This window comes from Peromyscus maniculatus, chromosome 14, assembly GCF_049852395.1.
Source record: "Peromyscus maniculatus bairdii isolate BWxNUB_F1_BW_parent chromosome 14, HU_Pman_BW_mat_3.1, whole genome shotgun sequence".
In the NCBI taxonomy this organism is placed as follows: Eukaryota; Metazoa; Chordata; class Mammalia; order Rodentia; family Cricetidae; genus Peromyscus; species Peromyscus maniculatus.
In genome coordinates, this window is record NC_134865.1 from 86,497,092 (window position 1) to 86,519,297 (window position 22,206).

The 22,206-nt window shown below is 40.2% G+C and overlaps 1 pseudogene; it reads right to left on the bottom strand.

Annotated features, from left to right (window-relative positions):
- Positions 1-14,640: 14,640 nt before the first annotated feature.
- LOC143268386 (immunoglobulin heavy variable 1-84 pseudogene) lies at positions 14,641-15,108 on the bottom strand (annotated as a pseudogene).
- Positions 15,109-22,206: the final 7,098 nt, after the last annotated feature.

The window sequence follows — 22,206 nt, forward strand, 5'->3', positions numbered from 1 at the left end:
GGTGAGGACCTTGTGTACTCAGTGACTGTGGGAGGACACAAATCATATATGTTGTGGGGTGTGGACATCTCTATATTTACCACTGTAGACTCACATGATTTGCATATTCATGAGGCATGGTAGTTCATAGATAAGGACCTAGTCCAGCTGGAGAAGGAGGGAGATGAAACCTAGGGCAGGCAGCAGGATGCTGAGGACCAAATTCTCCTCATTCTGTTTGAGGAAGTAGCCATCCCTGAAACCCGTGTAGACTCTGTGGACTTAACATCAAGGCCTAATCACTCAGCTGAAAAACAGAATTCCAATCTGAGACATTTGGTCCTTTTCCCTGGACCAAAAAAAAAAAATGATTTATAGTTAGTGGTAGAAATGAGGATAATTGTGAATGGAAATTTCAAAAACTCCCAAATTAGGAGAATTTTTAATACTTTTTCATGTACAAGCAACTAATATTTGCTTTTGCATCAGGTTGCAGGTGTGTGCTCCTGATGTTTTTTTTTCCTTTTTGAAATACTTCTCTTTTTTTTCTGTTTGCTTTCTATAGAGAGAAAGAAAGGTTGTGGAGTTCATTGGTAGGACTTTGGGAATTATCTTAGAGGAATTGGGCAAGGGTACGCTGATCAGAATACACTGCATGAAAAGAATATTTTTCAAAAATCAAAAATCTAAATAAAATAAATGAAAGAATAAAATTCTGTTCAATATTTATCAAAAAAATTTTACTGTGTTTGAGCATGGAGACTTCCCATATCAACTGCAGCAGGTGTTGTTCAGCTAACAGACTTTAGGAAGGGAATCCACAGAGGCTGCAGAGTCCCGCCCCTCCACTCCTCATGTCATTTCTACCCTGTTGATTATTGGCTCCACTGTGCCCCCTGCTGGTCCTGAGCTCCCCTGCAGGTTGGTATGTCATGACTTATATTGAACTTATACTTTTTATACTCTTATCATTCTGATCAGAGTATAGAAAGCCATATTGCTCATAGTAAACTCATCACAACTTCAGTCTTGCTGTGGTTGATCATCCTGACCTGGTTAAAATTCAGTACTCACTGATCACAATCAGGAAACCCTGGCTTTGTAATTAAGTGCTGGTGCTTACAAGGTTTGTATCAATTGGATTCAGATTGTTGTTGAAAAATCAAATCCTATCAGAAATATTCATTAAATATTGCTCATATATTTAATCTCTTTTCTTCACTGTACCTGAAGTTATTGAGAAGTTAATCCACAGATTCCTGTTGTCCTGAGTGTGGCCAACCTGCAGATTCTCTATGGCCATCATATATCACGGGTAGTCATACAATGGGGAGTGTGGATATGGATACTTACTGCTTGGTTTTTACAATATGGTTGCCTGGGCCATCTGTAGTTCGACGATGGAATAAGAGAGCATGAAGACTATAGGGACCACAGGAAACACATCTTGTCATGACACCACATCCACTTTCAGCCAAACCTCCCCACCTACATTTTTCTGCCCTTGTATTTTTGAAGTCTCAGGTCAGTACTAACCTTCTTTTCACACATGGTCCGTGAACTCCTGATTTCTGATTAGTAAGCCCACACTGCTCCTGCTTTTCTTCCTTTTTCCCACCCATGAGATGGGTTTCCATCTTTCTTGGAAAGTTGGTATACTTTCTTTTTTTAAAATCTCAAAACCCCATGGGGAGTCAGCAGAACTTGGTACATTCAGTAGAGGCAGGTCCAAGAACCTCCCCCCTGCACAAAGGCTGTGCAAGGTGTCCCACCATAGGCACTGGGCTCCAAAAACCAGGCTCATGCACCAGGGACAGATCCTGATCCCACTACCTGGGGGCCCTAAACTGTCTCACCTATCCAGCGGGCCTAGTCCATTACCATGTGGGCTCCACAGCTATTGGTCCACAGCTATTGGTTCCACTAGTTTGGCTGACCATCTCTGCACATGTTCCCATCATAGTCTCAATGTTCATTGCTCACAGAATCCTTCTTTCTCTTGACAATTGGACTCCTGGAACTTGGCCTGGCGGGATCTCTTCATCTGTTTCCATCAGTCACTGGATGAAGGCTCTATGATGGCAGTTAGGGCATTCACCCATCTGATTACCGGAGTAGGCCAGTTCAGGTACCCTCTTGACTATTGCCAGTAGTCTAAGGTGGAGTCATTCTTGTTGATTCCTGGGAACTTTTCTAGCACCCTGTTTTTCCATATTCCCATGGTGTCGGTGTCTTCATTTATCATATCTCTTTCCTTGCTCTCCTACTCTGTCCCTGTTCCAACTAGAATTTCCCATTCCTCTATGTTCTCATTCCCAATCCCTTGCCCTCCATTACCCCCCTCACCCCCAGTTTGCTCATGTACATTTCATCTCTTTCTCCTTCACTGAGTGATCCATGTGTCCCTCCTAGGGTCCTCCCTGCTAGCTAGCCTCCCTGGAACTGTGGGTTGCAGTCTGGTTATCCCTTGCTTTACATCTAGTATCCACTTATGAGTGAGACATAGAATGTTTGTCCTTCTGAGTCTAGGTTACTTCACTCAGGATATTTTCTAGTTCCATCAACTTGCCTGCAAACCTCATGATGTTATTGTTTTTCTCTGCTGAGTAATACTCCATTGTGTATATGTACCACATTTTCTTTATCCATTCTTCAGTTGATGGGCATCTAGGTTGTTTCCAGGTTCTGGCTATTATGAAAAGTGCTACTATGAACATAGTTGAGCATGTGTCCTTGTGTTAAGACTGAGCTTTCCTTGGGTATATGCCCAAGAGTGATATAGCTGGGTCTTGAGGAAGATTGATTCCCAGTTTTCTGAGAAACTGCCATATAGATTTCCAAAGTGGTTGTACAAGTTTGCACTCCACCAACAATGGAAGAATGTTCACTTTCAAATTGCTGTTTCACAGGGTCCACACCTACTTCTTGCTCCATCCAGTCTGAGGCTTGTAGAGGAAACAGATGCTAACAGAAGCTGCTACATACCATACTTTCTCCTCCCTCTTCAACTTCCAAGTCCTTCCCTCCTCCCTCCCTGTCCATATACACCACATTTTTATCCTTTGAAAACAAACAGGTTTCTAGTGAATAATAATGAAATAAAGGAAAAATGAAATGAAGCAGAAACTAACACATTAGAATAGGACCAACCCCCCCCCCCCAACAAAAAAAACCTGCAGGAAAATAGCCCAAGAAAATGCATGAGAAACAGCTGTGGATGCAGTGACCACCTGATTTACACCATCAGGATTCCCGTAGAAGCACAGAATTAGAAGCCATAAAATATGGGCAAAGGAAATATAGGATGAAATAAGAGATAAATAAATAAACAAATAAATGACAAAAAAGCCATGTGACATCTTGAGACAAGGAACTTCCAAAATGTATATGAATTGGATTTCTATGCCATCTTCTGCTGGACATGCAGCCTATGCTTAAGAGTAGTTGAGTCCCTGACTGAGACTCCCTTATAGAAAACTAATATTTCATTTGCTAGTTGTTATCATTTGGGGATGGCTTCTGGGTTAGGTGCGGGCCCATATGTCCACTTCTCACTTCATCTCTAGGACCCCATCTGGCATAGACCCATGTGGGCCCTGTGCATGCTGCCTCAGTCACTCTGAATGTTTATGTACAACTACCCTGATGATATATATATAGGCCTTACTTCCTTGGTGCTTCTATCACCTCTGGCTCTTACAGTGTTTTCTCCACTTCTTCAGTGTCACATGAGCACTGAGAGGAGGGATTGGATGAAGACTTCTCATGGAGTATTCCAACGTCTCTTCACTCTCAGAACATTGTCTGGCTGTGGGTCTCTGTGTGTGTTCCCATATGCTGTAGGAGGAAGAGTCTCTGAAGATGGCTGAATAAGACAGTGATCTTTGACAGTAGCAGAATGCCACTGGGAGTCATTTTATTACAATCTTCTTTTTATAGAGCAATAATATGTATTCTTATCCTAGATTCCTGGCCTAAATAGTCTCATATTCTTGGTCACTCAAGTAATGTAAAGTATGGGTTCTAATTCTTTGAGCAGGCCTTAGGTCAATCATATATTGTTGGTTATTCCCACAAGCTTTGTTCCATGATTGGTCTAGCATATCTTCAGTGTGGATACCATTATAAATCAAAGTAGTTGTACTTTGTGTTGGTATTAGGTTTCTCCTTTGGAATTCTCTGCTGTATTAGGTTTCCATAACACCACTCAAATGGCCCTTACTTTTAGCTCTCTTTCCCACATTCCCTCCCTCCCTCCCTTTTTCCTTACCCTCCCCTTTTGATCCTCTCTTCCCCACAAACCCCCATGCATCCACATCTATCTATACTATTTCCCTTTCCTATAGGGGAGCTATCCTTTCCACCCCAAGCCCTGAAGACTTGAATCTCTTCCATGTGAATCCATGTTTTCAGTTCTGACCATGCATAATTCAGTCTTCACAGGAGGCTGAAGAATGAGAACAGAAAGTTGATGAAGACTGTATCATGCAAAGTGACACAACATTTCTGGTCACAAGTTCCTAAATAAATACATGGAGCCTTTCTTTACTTTTGAATGTCTGGGCTGAGTTTGGCTTGTTTCTAGCAATCTTTTTTTAACTTAAATTATCCCAATTCTCTTTAACTACATGTTTTTTCCTCTGGGTTTTTAACTTTCTTTCTTCCACTATATTTCTTTTCTCCTTACTCCATGATTAGCTGTGTGGCTGGTTCCTTGATGTCCTCCTCTCCTTCTCTTTTTTACATTCCTCACTCTCTTCCCTAAATCTCTCTTTCTATTTATTCTTTTTGCCTACCAGCCATGCCTACTTCTCTCCTGCCTAGCTATTGGCTGTTCAGCTCTTTATTAAACTACACAGGTATTTAAGGCACAGCTTACAGAGATAAACAAAAGAATGCAGCACATCTTTGCACAATTAAACAAAGATTCCACAGCATAACTGAATGTACCACATCTTAAACTAATACTCAGCAACAAGGGATCATCAAATTTCTCTGCAATTAGAAATATTAAAACAACTATGTGGTAGAAATATGCCTAGCCTGTATACTTGTTGGAATTACCATGAAGTCTAAGAATTTTACTGAAAATGTGGCCCTGCATGCTTCTTCAGATAGAGCAGATGAATGGCGTTACATACAACTTCATTGTGCGTTCCTCAGCTGATGGGCTTCTGCGATGATTCCTGGTCTTAGTTGCTGTGAAGAGGGCAACACAGACTACAAACTACCTGGTATCTTTGCAGTGGAGAGTCCTTAGGTGTCTGCCCAAGATGTAACAAGGTCACATTTCATTTCTATTTTTTTTAAGTTGAGAATTTTTATTCTTTTCTGTTTTCCTTAAAAGTTTTTTTGAGATTATAATTTAATTACAACATTTCTCCCTTTTATTTCCTCCCTCCAAACCCTCCCATATACCCTTCCCTGCTTTCCTTCAAATTCATGTCCTTTTTTTTTACTAATTGTTATTTGCATGCATATATGGATATGGATATACATATCATTATAGATGTAACCAACCATCTTATTAAATAAGAAACACAGAAACAATGCAAAAGAGAAAGCCGAGAGGTCAGAGCTCAGAGCTAAAATCTCACCCTTCCGCCTGCGGTGTCCCAGCTTCCCAAATGAGGGTTCTATTTCCTGTCTGTTCGTCTATTTAAAGTATTTTGTTCTGCCTTCTCATTGGTTGTAAACCCAAACATGTGACTGCCTCGTCACTGTCTGAATGTACAGCCCCCTAGGTCTTAAAGGCATATGTCTCCAATGCTGGCTATATCCCTGAACACACAGATATCTATGGGATTAAAGGCGTGTGCCACCACCGCCACACTCTTGCTATGGCTCTAATAGCTCTGACCTCCGGGCAACTTTATTTATTAACATACAATCAAAATCACATTTCAGTACAATTAGATTACCACCACAACACAACAGAGCCTATACTAGGCTGCTTTGAGATTTCCTTTTCCAAAGGAATTAATCCAAAAGTTTTCAGTTTAGCCACAGACAAACTCTTTGGATAAAGGAAAAGTAGTGGCATTCTTCACCAAAATATCAAGAATGATTTCTAGACTACACATTAAAACTCATTTCTGAAACATCTTGAGACAGCACCCCACAGTTCACATAACTCTTAGCATCACTGTTTTCTGTGATCCTGCTGGTATGACCCATTAATCAGTATTTAAATCATTCTGCTGTGCTCTTAACCCAAAGCACCCAAGTCCAAATTCCTCCAAAAAATCATGGCCAGGCCTATCACAGCCTGATATCTTAGTCTCTGATACCCTCTTTTCTCTTAGTTAGAGTGTCTACTGCTGTGATGAGACAACATAACCATGAAAACTCTTATAAAGAAAGCATTTAATTGGGGTGGCATACACTTTCAGAGGTTCAGCCCAATATTGTCACAGTGGAACCTGGCAGTGTGCAGGCAGACATTGTACTGGAGATGTGGCTGAGAGTCCATCATCTTGCAGGCAACAGGAAGTAGACTGAGGCTTGGGTGGGCTTGGGCATATATGAGACCTCAAAGTACACCTTCATAGAGGCATACTTTTTCCAAAAAGGCCACACCTACTCCAACTTACCCACACCTTCCATTCCCTATGAGCATATGGGGATTCAAATTACCACACTGATCTATCATTTGAGACCATACAGACATAGAACAGTTTAACCCTTCATATCCCTCCTCTGCTTCTGTTGTTGACCTGAAGCTCCTTGTGTGCTCAGTGCCCCTGGGGCTGGACCTAAACACAATGCAGGGAGATTTATATCTGAGCTCACAATTCACTTCCCTCACTGTGTCCCTTGCACAGTAATACATGGTAGTGTCTTCAGTTCTTAAAATGTTCATTTGGCAATGCAATGAGTTCTAAGAATTGCCCCTGGAGATTGTTAATTGGCCCTTCACAGACTCTTTTTATCCTACTTGCATCATATTTCATAATTGCTTCCCTCTCCAGCCTCCTTTCTGGGGCTTGGTGAAAACAGTGAATCCAGAGGCTGCGCAGAAGAGTTTAATGGACCCTGCAGACCGTAACAAGCCACCCCCAGACTTTACCAGCTGTACCTTACACAACACTTCTGAAAACACAGAATCATAGTCAGAAACCTGTCACATACACCCATTGCAACTTTTCCTCGTGTCCTCTTACACAAACAGAATCTCCTCCATGTAATTATTATTTATAAGAGCAAGAGTGAAAACCCATCTAAGCCCCAGTTCCATGCTGAGTGATCTGTGTTCACTTCTATTCACTGAACAGGAAGACTGGCTGGGGTCCAGGGCTCATCTCCACTCTCACATTTTCATGAGTAGAGGAAGGAGTTATTTGCATCTCCTTCTGCTATGTACCGAGTTCTGAGGTTGGAACTCAGGGTGAAGACAATGCTCAGAGCAGATGTAAGGGACTTTGTGGTCATTGTCAAGAGTTACTTAATTCATGATGTTGTGATATTGTACTATATACTTTTCTGGCTAAAGATTCACTACACTTCATTTAGTATCATGTTTGATGTTTACACAAGACATGCATTATATCTAGTAATGTGGTCTCCTATTTAAAAATATGAAATTTAAAAGGCATCACAGACTGTTACATTTCTTGAGGAAGGTTAGGTCTGATGTGTCATCCCCGTGTCTGGGTTTGTACTCCTTAATGCTGTAGACAGCTCCTCCCTGGAACAGCTCTTGGTCAGAGTCAGACATGTCTGTGGAAGCTCAAAGTCCCCCTCTCTTAACACCAGAGGAGCTTCGGGTATTATATCTCCAAAGAGTTCGCAGAGCCCCAGCACTGATTTGGGATCTTTAAGGACTCCAGTGTCATCACAGAGCAGCTATCATTTCTCTACACTTCTAGTGGGTAGCCAATGGACAGATAGCTGGTAACACTTTTGATTTTTTTTATTTTAATAGTTCCTGAAAGCATGGATACATATTTTATTTGCTGCAAATGTACTTGACATCAGATGATTGCACATTTATGTTTTCACATGCTAAGCATCCATACACATGGAACCTTTTCTAACCATCAGCACAGTCATGGAAATGAACTCATGTCTCATCCTGAACACAGCCACAGGCAAGAGGTGACATCTTGTGAATTTAGTTTTCACTGCACGTTGGTGGTGTGCCATGACTTTGTTGATTCATAGTCTAGTCTCCATAAAAATATATCCTATTCTTTCACCTGATTTGGGTCAGTATTTGTATTATCTAGTTGTTTTAGTCATTTATACAATGCAGAACTTATTCCTTGTACTAAGTTGGCTGCTCTTAGGGAAAGAAACAACAGAATGTATAAATATCAACACATGTAATTTTACTTTATATTCCATGGCTATCAGATCTTTGGCTGCACACTAGAGATTCAGAGAACCTGGCAACTGCTCAGTTCATGACACTGGGTGCCTTAAAGATCCCAAATCAGTGCTGGGGGCTTTGAAGCTCCCTGCAAATGTAATATCAGAAGCACCTCTGGTATTAAGTTCATTGTGGAAGGCTGAAAGAGATGGAGAGTGCCCAGTCACAGGGAATCATAGCAGCAGCAACAATTTTTGTATCTAGCGGTAGGCATGGTGACATTATTAGTCTCAAGCAATAGATATTTGAGACTTCCCATAATTTTTATGAAGTTTAATCAGTCCAAGAAACTGTGGCTCCTCTTTCTGTGAAAGAATACAGTGAAATATGTCTTTAGAAAGTTGTATCCTAAGTTGTCAAGTCTCTGTATCACAGATATATTCTGAAAAAAAATATGGCAAGTCTTAGTCCCTCCAGCCTGTAGCCCTTGGACAGTAACAAAGTCTCACTTATTGTCCCGGGGACATAGCTCAGTTGGTAGAGTGTGTTTTGCATGCCTGAATCCCTGTGTTCATTCCCAACTTTGTATGATAAGCAAGAGGTTAGAGGAGGAGAATTGTTGGTTTGAGTTATGCTTGTTCTATATGAAACTGTGTGCCAAATAAAAATAGAGAAGAAATAAGGATTGAAAAATCAAGACAATTTACTTAGCATGAATTTCTAGTTTTTCATAGAAAGATAAGTTTTCAGTGTTACATAACTATACTCTGTATGAGTAAACTCTTTTCCTGTCTTTGTATAAATTATTAAATAATGTAGTAGGAAATTAAGATGAGAAAAACTGAAATATAATAATTTAAGAAATGTTGTGTAAGGTTCAGTGAAGAATGAATGATTATGTTGAACTGAAATAACAAAATGTGGCTATAGGCACAGCTCAGTGCTATAGTATGTGAGCCCTAAAGCTCAAAGAGTTTTCCTCAAAAAATAAAGATCTGGTATATAAAAATATAATCTATCTGAGATTATTCTTTAAACAATGACAAAAATACATTTTGAAGATCTGTATTAACCATTTATTTTCTCTAGGGCTGACTTTCCCCCCTAGCAAAGAGACGTGCTGCTCCCCACCACAAAGGTACTCGCAACAATTCTGTGACATCCCTAAAACACTCAAGGGCCTATTTCCTTCCATGCCATATCTTCTGCTCTCTGGATTCTCAATGACTTGCCTTTTCTTTCACCACCACCTAGATTTGTTCTTTCTCAGTGCAAAGATTCTCCAGGCCCCTTAGAGACTTGCCTGCACTGCACCACCAGGTCGTCCTGCTCCTTCTTCTCCCACAGTGTACTCTCTGCCTGTGAACTTCCTCCACATGCCATCATGTTGTCTTTGCTCTTTACCACATCTTAGGCAGTTTTCACCATGGTCTTGCTTCTCTGAACTCCTGGGTAAACATTGTTCTTACATAGCACCTAGGCCTCCTAATCCTCAAAGTTCTTGCTTCTATGTGCCAACAGTCTGCCCTGTTTTTGCAAAATCTTTCATCCCCATGCCTTCTTTATCAGAACAGTAGTATTTGATTATCTACTGTTATCTAGTATTAGGTTCTTGACCACCTGAGCAGTGTCAGAAATAGGTATAATTACATGGAGTAGTTCTGAAATACAATCTGAAATTGGTTGGTTATGCCAACAAAAGATATTCTACCTGCATGCTAAGGTAAACAGCAACTATAGTCCCAGCTATAATACCTTTGGACCTACAATGGTGTCTTGCCTGCAAAACACACATATTTTCTGTGTTCTAAAAACTTCTCCTTATACCCTCAGATAAATTCCTAATTTGCTTATCAATGAAGCTCTTATTTTTTTAATTTTAGATGGAGACTATTGCAGATATCAACATCAGGTAAACCTGCAGAGAACAAGTGACCCTGGAATGCGGAAATGAAGTTGATACGTTTTCAATGTTAACCCTGCACCCAAGGTTCAGAAAAGTCATGAAGAGGGTACAGAAAGTGTGAAATTCACAGGACTAGGATGCCACCATAAGACTGTATCTTCTAGACAGTATAGGGATGCTACTATACTAATGAAATCTTGACAATGTTGATGTCTAAACCAGGCGACCATAGTATAACAGGAAATGTCTTAAGTCTCCACCCATAAATGAAGAGTTACAAGTAATCAATGGCTGCTGAGAGAGAGAGAATAAGTTTTCTTCTAGACAAGCTACCTGATGGGTTATTGAATCCCAAGTGGACTGTAGTAAACACATAAACATATACATAACTATAACTGAGCTTAATGTGTTAAACATACACACACACACACACACACACACACACACACACACACACACAGAGAGAAAGAGAGAGAGACACAGAGACAGAGACAGAGAAACAAAGGGACAGAAGAGAGAAACTTGTAAATGTTAACTAAAGTTGAAGAAGTCATGAATTTTATAATGAGTGAGAGTTGGACATGGGACGAATTTGAGTGGGGATATTGATGTGTACACTACTCAGTTTAAGAAATTTCAAAAATATTTCAATTGAAAAACTTTAAAATCAACAATGAAACCTTTTCTAACATGAAACTACTTGGTCAGTGGCTTTTGTTCAGTGCAATCACTTAATGGGAGGACCTAGGAATTCCACCCAGCCTGTGTTCCTCTGCTAGGGCTGCAAGATAGGGCTGGGATGGTTTACAGGAGCACAGGGGGACTTGTATGCATTTCTTACTTTGTATAAAAAGCTATGCATTAGACGTATTTGACATGTGAATGATTAGAGCAAAGGAAAGAGACAAAACTGAATAACACCATTATTTATTACATATGTGTGATATAATTCAAAGTCTTATTTTATTGTATTTTTGAACTGAGATACAGCTTTGCCTTATTTGTTCCACAGAAAGCCATTATAATACAATGCTGATAATTTTAGAAGGATTAGCAAAGTTTTATGGATGTTGAATCCACTTATGAAACTGAAGAAATAGTTTTCAAGAGTGTACTTAGTGCTGATTCATGCAAAGTGACTGGTATGTGATACCCAGAATTGAAAACAGTTATTATGCACATTCTACATACTATTATTTTCTATAAATAACCTATAAAATTTGAATCTTTCTGTTTACATTTTTTGTACATCTGGTATAGGCTGTGTTGGATATAGAACTCTGGTACATCAGGTCACTATTTTTAAACATTTTCAGAGTAATAAAGGAACCATCTGTATGAGTTCCTAAAGGTTGAAAATAATCTAGAGGCTCCACTTTAGGGTCTGTCTCTGATGTCCTTCCATTTCTCTAGTTCAGCTCCCTCCCTAGGACATGACACTATACTGATTGGGGGTGAATCTCATGTGAAGAGCCTTGAAATAGCCTCTCTGTGAGACAGGATTGAAACGTTCTAGGTTTCCAACAGAGGATTTCATCCTACAATGAGATAAACTGTTTACATGGTAATTGAGAGAGACTTTGAACTTGGTCATTTCTGTTATTGGAGCAACCACAGAAGAGTAACATATCCTAAGAACTAACTGAAATTCTCCATGTTAGATCTTGTATCTTTCTAGGTGATGGTCTCCTAGGCCTTGTATGTGGTTAAATGAGAGTAATCAACTGTGAAGTAGAGTCAGGAAACACCCTTGCTGGCCTCTGCACCTGCTTCTCAGGCTCTGTGTAACTAATTTATTTTGGTTTTAATTTTTGTTGTCTTATGGCAAAAAATATTTAGTAATGTTATTGATCATACAAACTCAATGTCATTTAAAAATCATATTTAATATCAGACTATGTCCCTCTGTATTTACTTTGACAGAATCTCACTCCCATGTAGAGATTGCTCTGAAATGTTTTTGGACAGTTTTATAATCTCTCAGAAATCCTGTACAAGACAGAAAGTTTGTCCTAGGAATTTTGTGTGACTGTGAGGTATCAGCCTAGTCATAAGGTGGAATTCTGTGGAAAATGGAAGCTTTGTCTCTTCTTGAGAAATTCAGCCTGTCCACACAGAAGTCGGCCCTATGTAACTTGCATGGGTCCATCCAATTCAAATCTTACAACAATCGAACATTCATTCAACTCTTAGTCTTTCTGTTGATGGTCCCCCAGAATTTAGAGATAAGAGAACCCCTCTTTCATTTCAATCCTCTGTAGATTATTTTTGAACAACAGATTTCATGATGTTGAGAGTTTACAATGCACAGTCAAGACCAGGCTGGCATTAGGTCTTGGATGACAAGGAGTTTCTGTCCCTTTACCTAGAGTAGGGGATACTACCTGAGTATCATGTGACCTGCTGGAAAAGGCCCAGAGGTTAAGGAAGGAAAATGATGAAATGGGAGAATAATTTCCAGAAGGAAAATAAACATACTGGCAGGAAAACAGACATTCCAATCAACTCTCAACCTGAGGATGTTCATGTATGTGAGATGAGCCAGGTCAGGTGGGAAACAAATTGGGTTTTCAAGTCATGGGGTCTTGTTTCTCCAACTTATTGACTTTTTCTGAATCTGTAAATAAATACATAAAACTGTTTACACAAGAGAACCCACTGTCCACTGTGTTGTTTTCTGTTTCTTCTTCTTCTTCTTCTTCTTCTTCTTCTTCTTCTTCTTCTTCTTCTTCTTCTTCTTCTTCTTCTTCTTCTTCTTCTTCTTCTTCTTTTCTCCTCCTCCTCCTCCTCCTCCTCATCATCATCATCTTCATCAGTATGTTTCCATGCTATCCATGGCAATATTATTTCTGTTCCTGACATTCAGCCTTTGTACAGCCTAAGTATGTATGAATTCTCCTAATGAGAAACAAAACAAAAACATGAAACATACATAAACAGGAATGATTAGATTCAGACATGTCAAAGTTATAACAAAGCCAATAATCAAGAGAAGGGCTAATTGTGCATTGCTGCCTATAACAACAATAAGTGTGTGTGTGTGTGTGTGTGTGTGTGTGTGTGTGTGTGTGTGTGTGTGTGTGTGTGCATGTGTGCCGGGGTCAACTGATGTCCTTTCAATGTAAATCAGTATCAATTTAGAACTTGAGACAAAGACAATCCAATTTCTGCATACAAGGCTCCTGATAACAAGAACTAGTAGTCTCTTATATTCACAGTTTGGAATCCCACTGCTCTGGCCACAATGTTATCTGCACAGGAGCCCAAAATGTTGTCAAGGTAGCAGACTCCATGCCCTGTAGACTCCAGAGCATGACATGCAATAACATCTCTAACTCTAAAACAATATGAAATTTAATCACTACTACCAAAAGCAATTCAGAATGAGACTTACATTTAAATAAACATATACAACTAGATTTATGAGGAAAGATAAAGTGATGCCCACAAATCTATAGGGACAAATGCCAATGAAATATTTGGTATGGTGTTAGGTACATCAAACTGAATTTTCAAAGTGGATTTACTTTGTCCTGATATTTTAATTTGTATTTTACTGCACAAATTCATATTACAGATATTCCCAGCTACCCCTCCAACAGTTCTATGTAGCTAGAGTTTTCCTGCCTTGCCCACAGTCAGGACAAATCTCTGTCACCCGCCAGTCCCACAGCCGCTCAGACCCAACCAAGTAAACACAGAGACTTATATTGCTTACAAACTGTATGGCCGTGGCAGGCTTCTTGTTAACTGTTCTTATATCTTAAAGTAACGCATTTCTACAAATCTATACCTTGCCACATGGCTCGTGGCTTACCAGCATCTTCACATGCTGCTTGTCCTGGCGGTGGCTGGCAGCGTCTCCTTCTGCCTTCCTGTTCTTTTATTTCTCCTCTGTTAGTCCTGCCTATACTTCCTGCCTAGCCACGACCAATCAGGTTTTATTTATTGACCAATCAGAGCAACTTGACATACAGACCATCCCCCAGTACAGCCAAGTGCAGACCATCTCAGACACCTACACTCAGGCCCATGGTCCTAATCATCCTCTATGCAAACCTGCTGGGTAACGCCACAAGGAACCCAAGAAGGGCTCCCACAGGACATACATTAACATCCCACAGCAGTTCTAGTCTCATATGTTTAATGGATATATATTTCATGTTACATGCCAGAGCTTGATATTTTTTTGTTTCAATAAAGAAGCCTGTCAATGAATGGGATCACTTATAAAGATCTGGTTAAGGTATGGTGTATTGTAGAGAGCATCTGGAATCAGCATCTCTTGATTCTATGATGTCCTTTTAAAATGTTGACAAAAACCTTAGAGGAATGTGAATAGATGGCTGACAAATGGACAGTCAGCATGATGTTTTCTGAGCAAGTCTCCAGGCTAATCCCTCAGATCCTTTAGTTCTACTGCAGATTCCTGCTCCTCCAGGGTTTATGGCACACCCAGGATGTGGGTTACAACAGTGTGGCTTGCACAGTAATAGACAGCAGAGTCCTCAGATGTCAGGGTGCTGAGCAGCATGAAGGCTGTACTGGAGGATTTGTCTAAAGTCAGTGTAGCCTTGCCCTGGAACTTCTGTGCATAGCCAGCATTACCACTTGAAGTGCCAATCCATCCAATCCACTCCAGGCCCTGTCCAGGCCTCTGCTTCACCAAGTTGATAGGGTAGCTAGTGAAGGTGTAGCCAGAAGCCTTGCAGGACAACTTCACTGAGGCCCTAGGCCTCACCAGCTCAGCCCCATACTGCTGCAGCTGGACCTGGGAGTGGACACCTGTGGGGAGAAAGACAAAGTGGATGTCATTGTCACCTGAGTATGGACCCTCCTCAAGTCAGGAAATTAGGAGCCACTTACCTGTAACTGCTGCCACCAGGAAGAGGATGATCCAGCTCCATTTCATGGTGAGGACCTTGTGTGTTCAGTGACTGTGGAGAGGACACTGATCATATGTTGTTCTGGGTTGTGGACATCCCTGCATTTAGCACCATAGATTCACCTGATTTGCATATTCATGAGACTCACTTTACATTCATTAAATATTGCTCATATATTTATCATTTTTCTTCAGTATACCTCGTAGGCATTGAGAAGTTAATCCACAGACACCTGATGTCCAGAGTGTGCCAAACCAGCAGGCTCACTGTGGTCATAATTGGTCAAAGGCAGCCATGAGTGCTGACACTCACCCTGGCATTAGGTAACACACCTTGGATCCCTTGGTTCTCACCTTCACCCTGTGTTGTTCAATGAGTTGTGTTTGTCTTGATTTAGGTAATCCCATATTCTATAGTCTGTATGTTCCCCAAAATATCTTTACACATAGTTTGATCAGTACAAACGTATCCAAAGAAGGCTCAGGTCTGCACAAGTGTGCTTTTTTTCCCCTTTCACAGATACCTGAAACCTGTAATCCTACTGAACCCGCACCAAACATCACTTCCCCTAATGATTCTGTAACTCACAGGTAAAACATTCCATCTTTCCAAGCTTCTGCTACGGCAAATGTTCCATTACATTAAGCATGGAGCCAATGTTAATAAGAAAACACCAGCAAGAAGCAGAAAACTGTGATTAGGAACTTTGTTTCCAATGGAAGGGAGTTAGAACAGAGATAGTAGATGACATCGGCTGGCATTGGCACAATGTTCATTCAGACATTTCCACAAGTTGAGGGTATAAGAACCATCTTCAAAGGAACCATTACATGGAACATTAGGTTGAAAACTAACCTTTACTATGATGCAAATTTCCAGTATGCATTGTTGGAAAATTTTTGTTACCTCTACCCTATTAGAGCATTAACACATTGGAAGCTGGAAAGAGTAGACATCTTGTTTTTCCATGTTTGTGGTAATGACATTCATTCATGGAAGATCTTTGCTCTGCCCCATGTGAGAGGAAATAAATTGAAAGGTTTTTAGATAATTTATATTTCCCTGTGATTTCCAACTGAACTTATCACCGCCAAGTCTTAAAATTATAGACTTTTGTGGAAAACTTTTATTTTTTTTGTTTATTCCATCTGATAGCAGGTGAAAATGGATATCTGAGATGTACCATAGGGAAATAATGATATGCTTATTAGAAATTAAGCAAATAGAAATTCTCATAGACTATGACATACCAAAGGGTCATACATAGTCTTACCAAAAGAAGACTTTTTAACAGGAAGGGGAAACCACATATTCTAAAATGTAATCTGACATATGCTTGTCTGTGAGGAAGCACATGGCGGCATTTCAGAACTGCCTATGGTGTGAGGGGCACTAAGTAGTTCTGAGTAGGCTACTCAGTTTCTGAAGTTTATCTGTGGTTACTGAGCTCCACTGTAGTGAGGTTTGCAGTATGCATCTTGGTTCACACTGAGGTCTCCCCCCAAGTCTCTGGCACAGTAAGACACGGCAGGTGGAGCATATTTAATGCACCTTGTCTGTTGGAGGTATTCCAACTGATACTGATGCTGGAGCTGAAGTCAAAATCACAAACTGTGTCTTCAGTAGCACATGGTATAGTACCAGCATATATTCTGATCCTTTCTTGGATGATGTGAGACCCAGTGATGTTTGGTGACTTTACAAAAACACAGTTTTCATGACCAGAGAGAGAAATGACATCAAAGCCTCCCTGTCCTTAAGGAGTGAGAAGCAAAGTCAGAGAAAACCAGTTTTTCCTTCCAGTTCTGGTCATAGAGTTCCTGGGCTTGTTTAGGGTTGATCGCCCCCTGCTGGTCCAGAGCTCCTCTGCAGGGAGGTTTGTGTCTGGGCTCATGATGAAGTCTCCTCACTGTGTATCTTGCACAGTAATATGTGGCTGTGTCCTCAGTGGTCACAGAGTTCAGCTGCAGGAAGAACTGGTTCTTGGATGTTTCTCTGGTGATGGAGATGCGGCTCTGCAGGGATGGGTTGTAGTAGGTGCTACCACCATAATGTATGTACCCCATCCACTCCAGCTTCTTCCCTGGGGACTGTCTGATCCAGTTCCATGTATAATCACTGGTGATGGAGTAACCAGTGACAGAGCAGGTGAGGGACAGTGATTGAGAGGGCTTCACCAGGCCAGGCCCTGACTCCTGAAGCTGTACCTGGGACAGGATGCCTTCAGACAAGAAGAGACAATTCTGTCAATCACAGGTTGTCACAACCCCTCATGGACACATGTATGAAATGATAACACTCACCAGGAAGGGCTGTCACCAAACACAGAAGACCCAACAGTGTCATCTTCTAGGCTACACCTCCTCTTCCTCAGAGGTCAGCCTCCTGTGAGAGAGATGTGAGCTCCCACAGTCAAGGAGGAGATTTAACTTAGAGCTAGAAGATGCATTTGCATGTGGGGAGTCAACCTCTTCTTTAGAAATGGGAGTGTGGATACTGACTCTACTTGGTTATTACAATGTAGATATCACTTCCTTTGCCCTCCTGTACTGTGAGTCTGGAATAAGAGAGCATGGGGACTCAGGAGATCACAGGAATCAAATCTTGGCAAAACCTCACCTCCACTTGCAGGTGCAACCTCTCGACCTCATTCTTCTGACTTCGTATTTTTAAGGTCTGAAGTCAGTGCCCAAATCCTTTTTCACACTTGGGTTCCTGAGCTCCTGCTTTCTGATTAGTAAGCCCACACTGGTCCTGCTTTACTTCCCATTGTCACCCATGAGATGGGTTTCCACATTTCCTAGAAAATTGGCAGTCTGTCATATTATTGTTGCACAGGCCCCACACCTATTTCTTGCTCCATCCAGCTGTGGTTTGTAGAGGAAGCACATGCTGAGAGAAGCAGCTGCATACCATACGTTCTCCTCCCTCTTTGACTCCCAAGTCCTGATCATCCATGTACACCATATTGTTTTCTTTTGAAAATAAACAGGCTTCTAGTGAATAATAATAAAATAAAGTAAAATGACATCAGACAAAAGCAAATACATAGGAACAGGACAAAACCAACAACAACAGCAACAAGAAAAACTGAAGAAAAAGTGCCCAAGGAAAGACACAAGAAACAGGTGTGGATGCAGAAAACACCTGATTTACACACTAAGGAATCCCATAAAAACACAAAATTAGAAGCCAGACTATATAGGCAAAGGAACTGTAGGATACAATAAGAGATAAATAAATAAACAACTAAATAAAATGAAAAGAAAACATCATGTGATATTATGAGACAAGGAACCTCAAAAAATGCATTTGAATTTGATTTCTGATGACCACCTACTGCTGGACAAGCACCCTGCACTTAAGAGTAGTTGGTTTCCTCAGAAACACTCCCTAGAGGAAACTAATTTCTCATTTGCAAGTTGTTATCAATTGGAGATAGCTTCTAGATTAAGAATGGGCACTCATGTCCACTTCTTTCTAGTCTAGTGCAGGCTCATGCAGGCCATGTGCATGCTCCCTTAGTTGCTCTGAATTTGTATGAAACTATCTTGTTTATTCATAGGCCTTATTTCCTAAGTATGTCTATGACCTCTGGGTCTTCTGTTTTCTCCTCTTCTTCAGTGTTTCATGGGTCCTTAGGGGAGGGATATGATGAAGACTTCTCATACAGTTCTGAATGCTCCAAAAATCTCTCACTCTCAGAATATTGTCTGGCTGTGGGTCTCTGTATGTGCTTCCACATGTTGCAGGAGGAGTTTCTCTGAAGACACTGATATTTGAAAGAGGCAGAATGTCATTGGGAGTCATTTTATTGCAATCTATTTTTATAGAGCAATAATATTTATCTTTATCCTAGACTCCTGGACTATAAAGTCTCAGATTCTTGGTGACTCAAGTAGTGTAGAGTATGGGCTCTAATTCATGGAATGAGCTTAAGTCAAATCAGATGTTTTCTGTTATTCCAACAAGCTTGTTCTGCCATTGACCTAGCATATCTTGCAGGCTGGATACTGTTATGAACCAAAGGAGTTGTAGCTTATGTTGGTCTTACATTTCTCCTTTGGAATCTTCTACCGTGTGAAGTTTACATACTACATATCTTTTTTTTTCCTTCTTACTTTATGTATGGCTGTATGACTGGGTGGCTAGCCCCTCATGCCCTCCTCTCCTTCTTTTCTCACTCCTTACTCTCTTCCCTAACTTTCTCCTCAAATGGGCTTACTTTAATATCTCTTTTCCCTTATTCTGTCCCTCACTCTCTTTTTCCTCACCCTCCTCTTTTGATCCACCCTTGCAGCCATCCCCCCCATGCATCCACAACTATCTATACTCTTTCCTCTGCCTATAGGAGATCTATCTTCTCCACGCCAATCCCTTAAGACTTAAATCTCTTTCATGTAAATCTAGGTTTTCAATTCTGGCCCTGGATAATTAAGTCTTCACAGGAGGCTAAAGAATGATAAAAGGAAGTTGATGAAGTCTGTATCGCATAAAGAGACGCAACATTTCTCTTCACAGATTGGGGACTGGGATTTATTTTAATTCTCTTTATGGTGTGCCAACCAGTTCCCAAAAAAAATACATGGAGACTAATCCATTTTTATGAATGCCTGGCCTTTTTTTGGCTTGTTTCTGGTGAACTTTTCTAACTTAAAGTATCTCATTTCCCTTTAATTACATTTTCCTTGTGGGGTTTTTAACTTTCTTTACTCCATATATCTTTTTTCCTTCTTACTTTATGTATGGCTGTATGACTGGGTGGCTAGCCCCTCATGCCCTCCTCTCCTTCTTTTCTCACTCCTTACTCTCTTCCCTAACTTTCTCCTGAAATTTAGCTTCTTTGCCCATCAGTACTATGGGATGTCTTTCTGTATCCTGTGAATTTATGTTGTTCCCATTGGTTAATAAATAAAGCTATTTTGGCCTATGGCAAGAAAGCTTACAGCCAGATGGGAAATCCAAGTAGAGATATAGAGAGAAAGGAGGGGTTGGAGAGACACAAGCCAGCTGCCCAAGGAGCAACTTGTAATGGGACACAGGTAAAGTTACAAAATACATGGTGATATATAGATTAATAGTTATGGGTTGAGTTAAGTTATAAGAGTTAGTTTATAAGAAGTCTGAGCCATAGGCCATATAATTCACAATTAATATCAAGCCTCTGAGTTCATAAACTATAAATGACTGCAGGATGGTGGGTCCAGGCAGGACCAGAGAAACGTCCTTTACATATAGCTTTTGCTAATTAAAAAAATAATTTCTTGGATACAGGCTGCTTGATGGAGACATAGACCCACTGCCCAGAGCTGGCAGTAAAGATACCTCTGCTATGTTGGGAAGCTGAGATGGGCAGAGTCAGCAGCCAAAGCCATTGCTTCAGTGCTGGCTTGCAGTTTAAAACAATGATCAAATAAGGGTTATAGATACACAAAAGACAGATTCATATGGAATAATCCTCTAAAATGGTTTACAATATGTGTAAAAGGTAAGTATGCTTAAAAGAGAGAAGATAAAGCATATAGATAGTCATAAAAATAAAACAAAGTAAAAAAATAAAATAATATGTAAAAAAATAAGCCACATAAAGATGGATATTACACAGAGAGTCTGAGTTATGTTGTCTTGGGGATTTTTAACTGCAGAATGACATTTGATTTATAAAGGCTGCTAAATTACACACACACACACACACACACACACACACACACATATATATATATATATATGTGTGTTATCTTGACTTAAAAATTTGGATCTAAGAATATGTTGCTTTGGAAAGGAGGCTGTGCTTTTGTTTCCACAGGAAGCAAGAGGCTATGGATTCACATCAGGTTAAAATGGACCAGATTTGATCAAATGAGACCACCAGAACCTTAACAAATGCTACCTATCAACAAATGTTTTAGCCAGTCTTCCCAAGACTTGACCATTATTTTGAATTTTCTCAGGATCCCCATAAGATTGCCAGAACCCCCAATCAGCAGAAATTAATATAAAAAGCTATGCCCAGTTTCCCAAAATATTATTTATAAATGTTTACTTTTATTTAAAGGAGGTTGATTATAAATGCAATCTCTTTCTAAAGAAAAAAAGAGGGAAATAGATATGATAGGATAAAAAGGTAGATTATTAAATCTTCCTTTAAAGAACAACAACTTGTTTGGAATGTTTTACAATGCTATGGATTTTAGTTTATTGATACAAATTTAACGTTAATTTTGTTATATTGCTAGTTTATTTCAACTCTTTTTTAAAGTATTATGTTTATGCAACTCATTTAAAATTGTAATGCATAATTAAGAAATATAGATAATATTTAGTCATCAATGGGATAATCAAACTTATAATCATGTTAATTAATTTTTCTAGATAAATAATCTTCAAACACTTCAAAGACTTACAGAATATGATATTTAAAATGTTTTAGGATCCTGTTTCCAGGTAGCCTCCCTGGTGATGTGAGTAGCAGTCCAATCATCCTTGTTCCACATCTAGTATCCTCCTATGAGTGAGTACATACCATATTTGTCTTTCTGAGTCTGGGTTACCTCACTCAGGATGATCTTTTTCTAGATCACTTCCTAGATGATTTCTAGATGATTTTTGTTAGCCTGCAAACCTCACAGGGATCGCCCAATGACGGAGAAATGGCTAAGATGTACATGAACAACCTGGACATGAGTCGGAGTAATGAAGGGCAAGGGTCGAGGGAAAGAGAGCCTGTGGGAACGGGAGATCCCAGCTGGATCAAGAACAGAGAGGGAGAACAAGGAATAGGAGACCATGATAAATGAAGACCACATGAGAAAAGGAAGAAACAAAGTGCTAGAGAGGCCCACAGAAATCCACAAAGATACCCCCACAATAGACTGCTGGCAATAGTCGAGAGAAAGCCGGAACTGACCTACTCTGGTGATGGGATGGCCAAACACCCTAATAGTCGTGCTAGAAACTCCATCCAAAGACTGAGGGATCTGGATGCAGAGATCCATGGCTGGGCCCTGGGTGGAGCTCCGGGAGTCTAATTAGTGAGAAAGAGGAGGGTTTATATGAGCGAGAATTGTTGAAACCAAGGTTGGATAAAGCACAGGGACAAATAGCCAAATGAATGTAAACACATG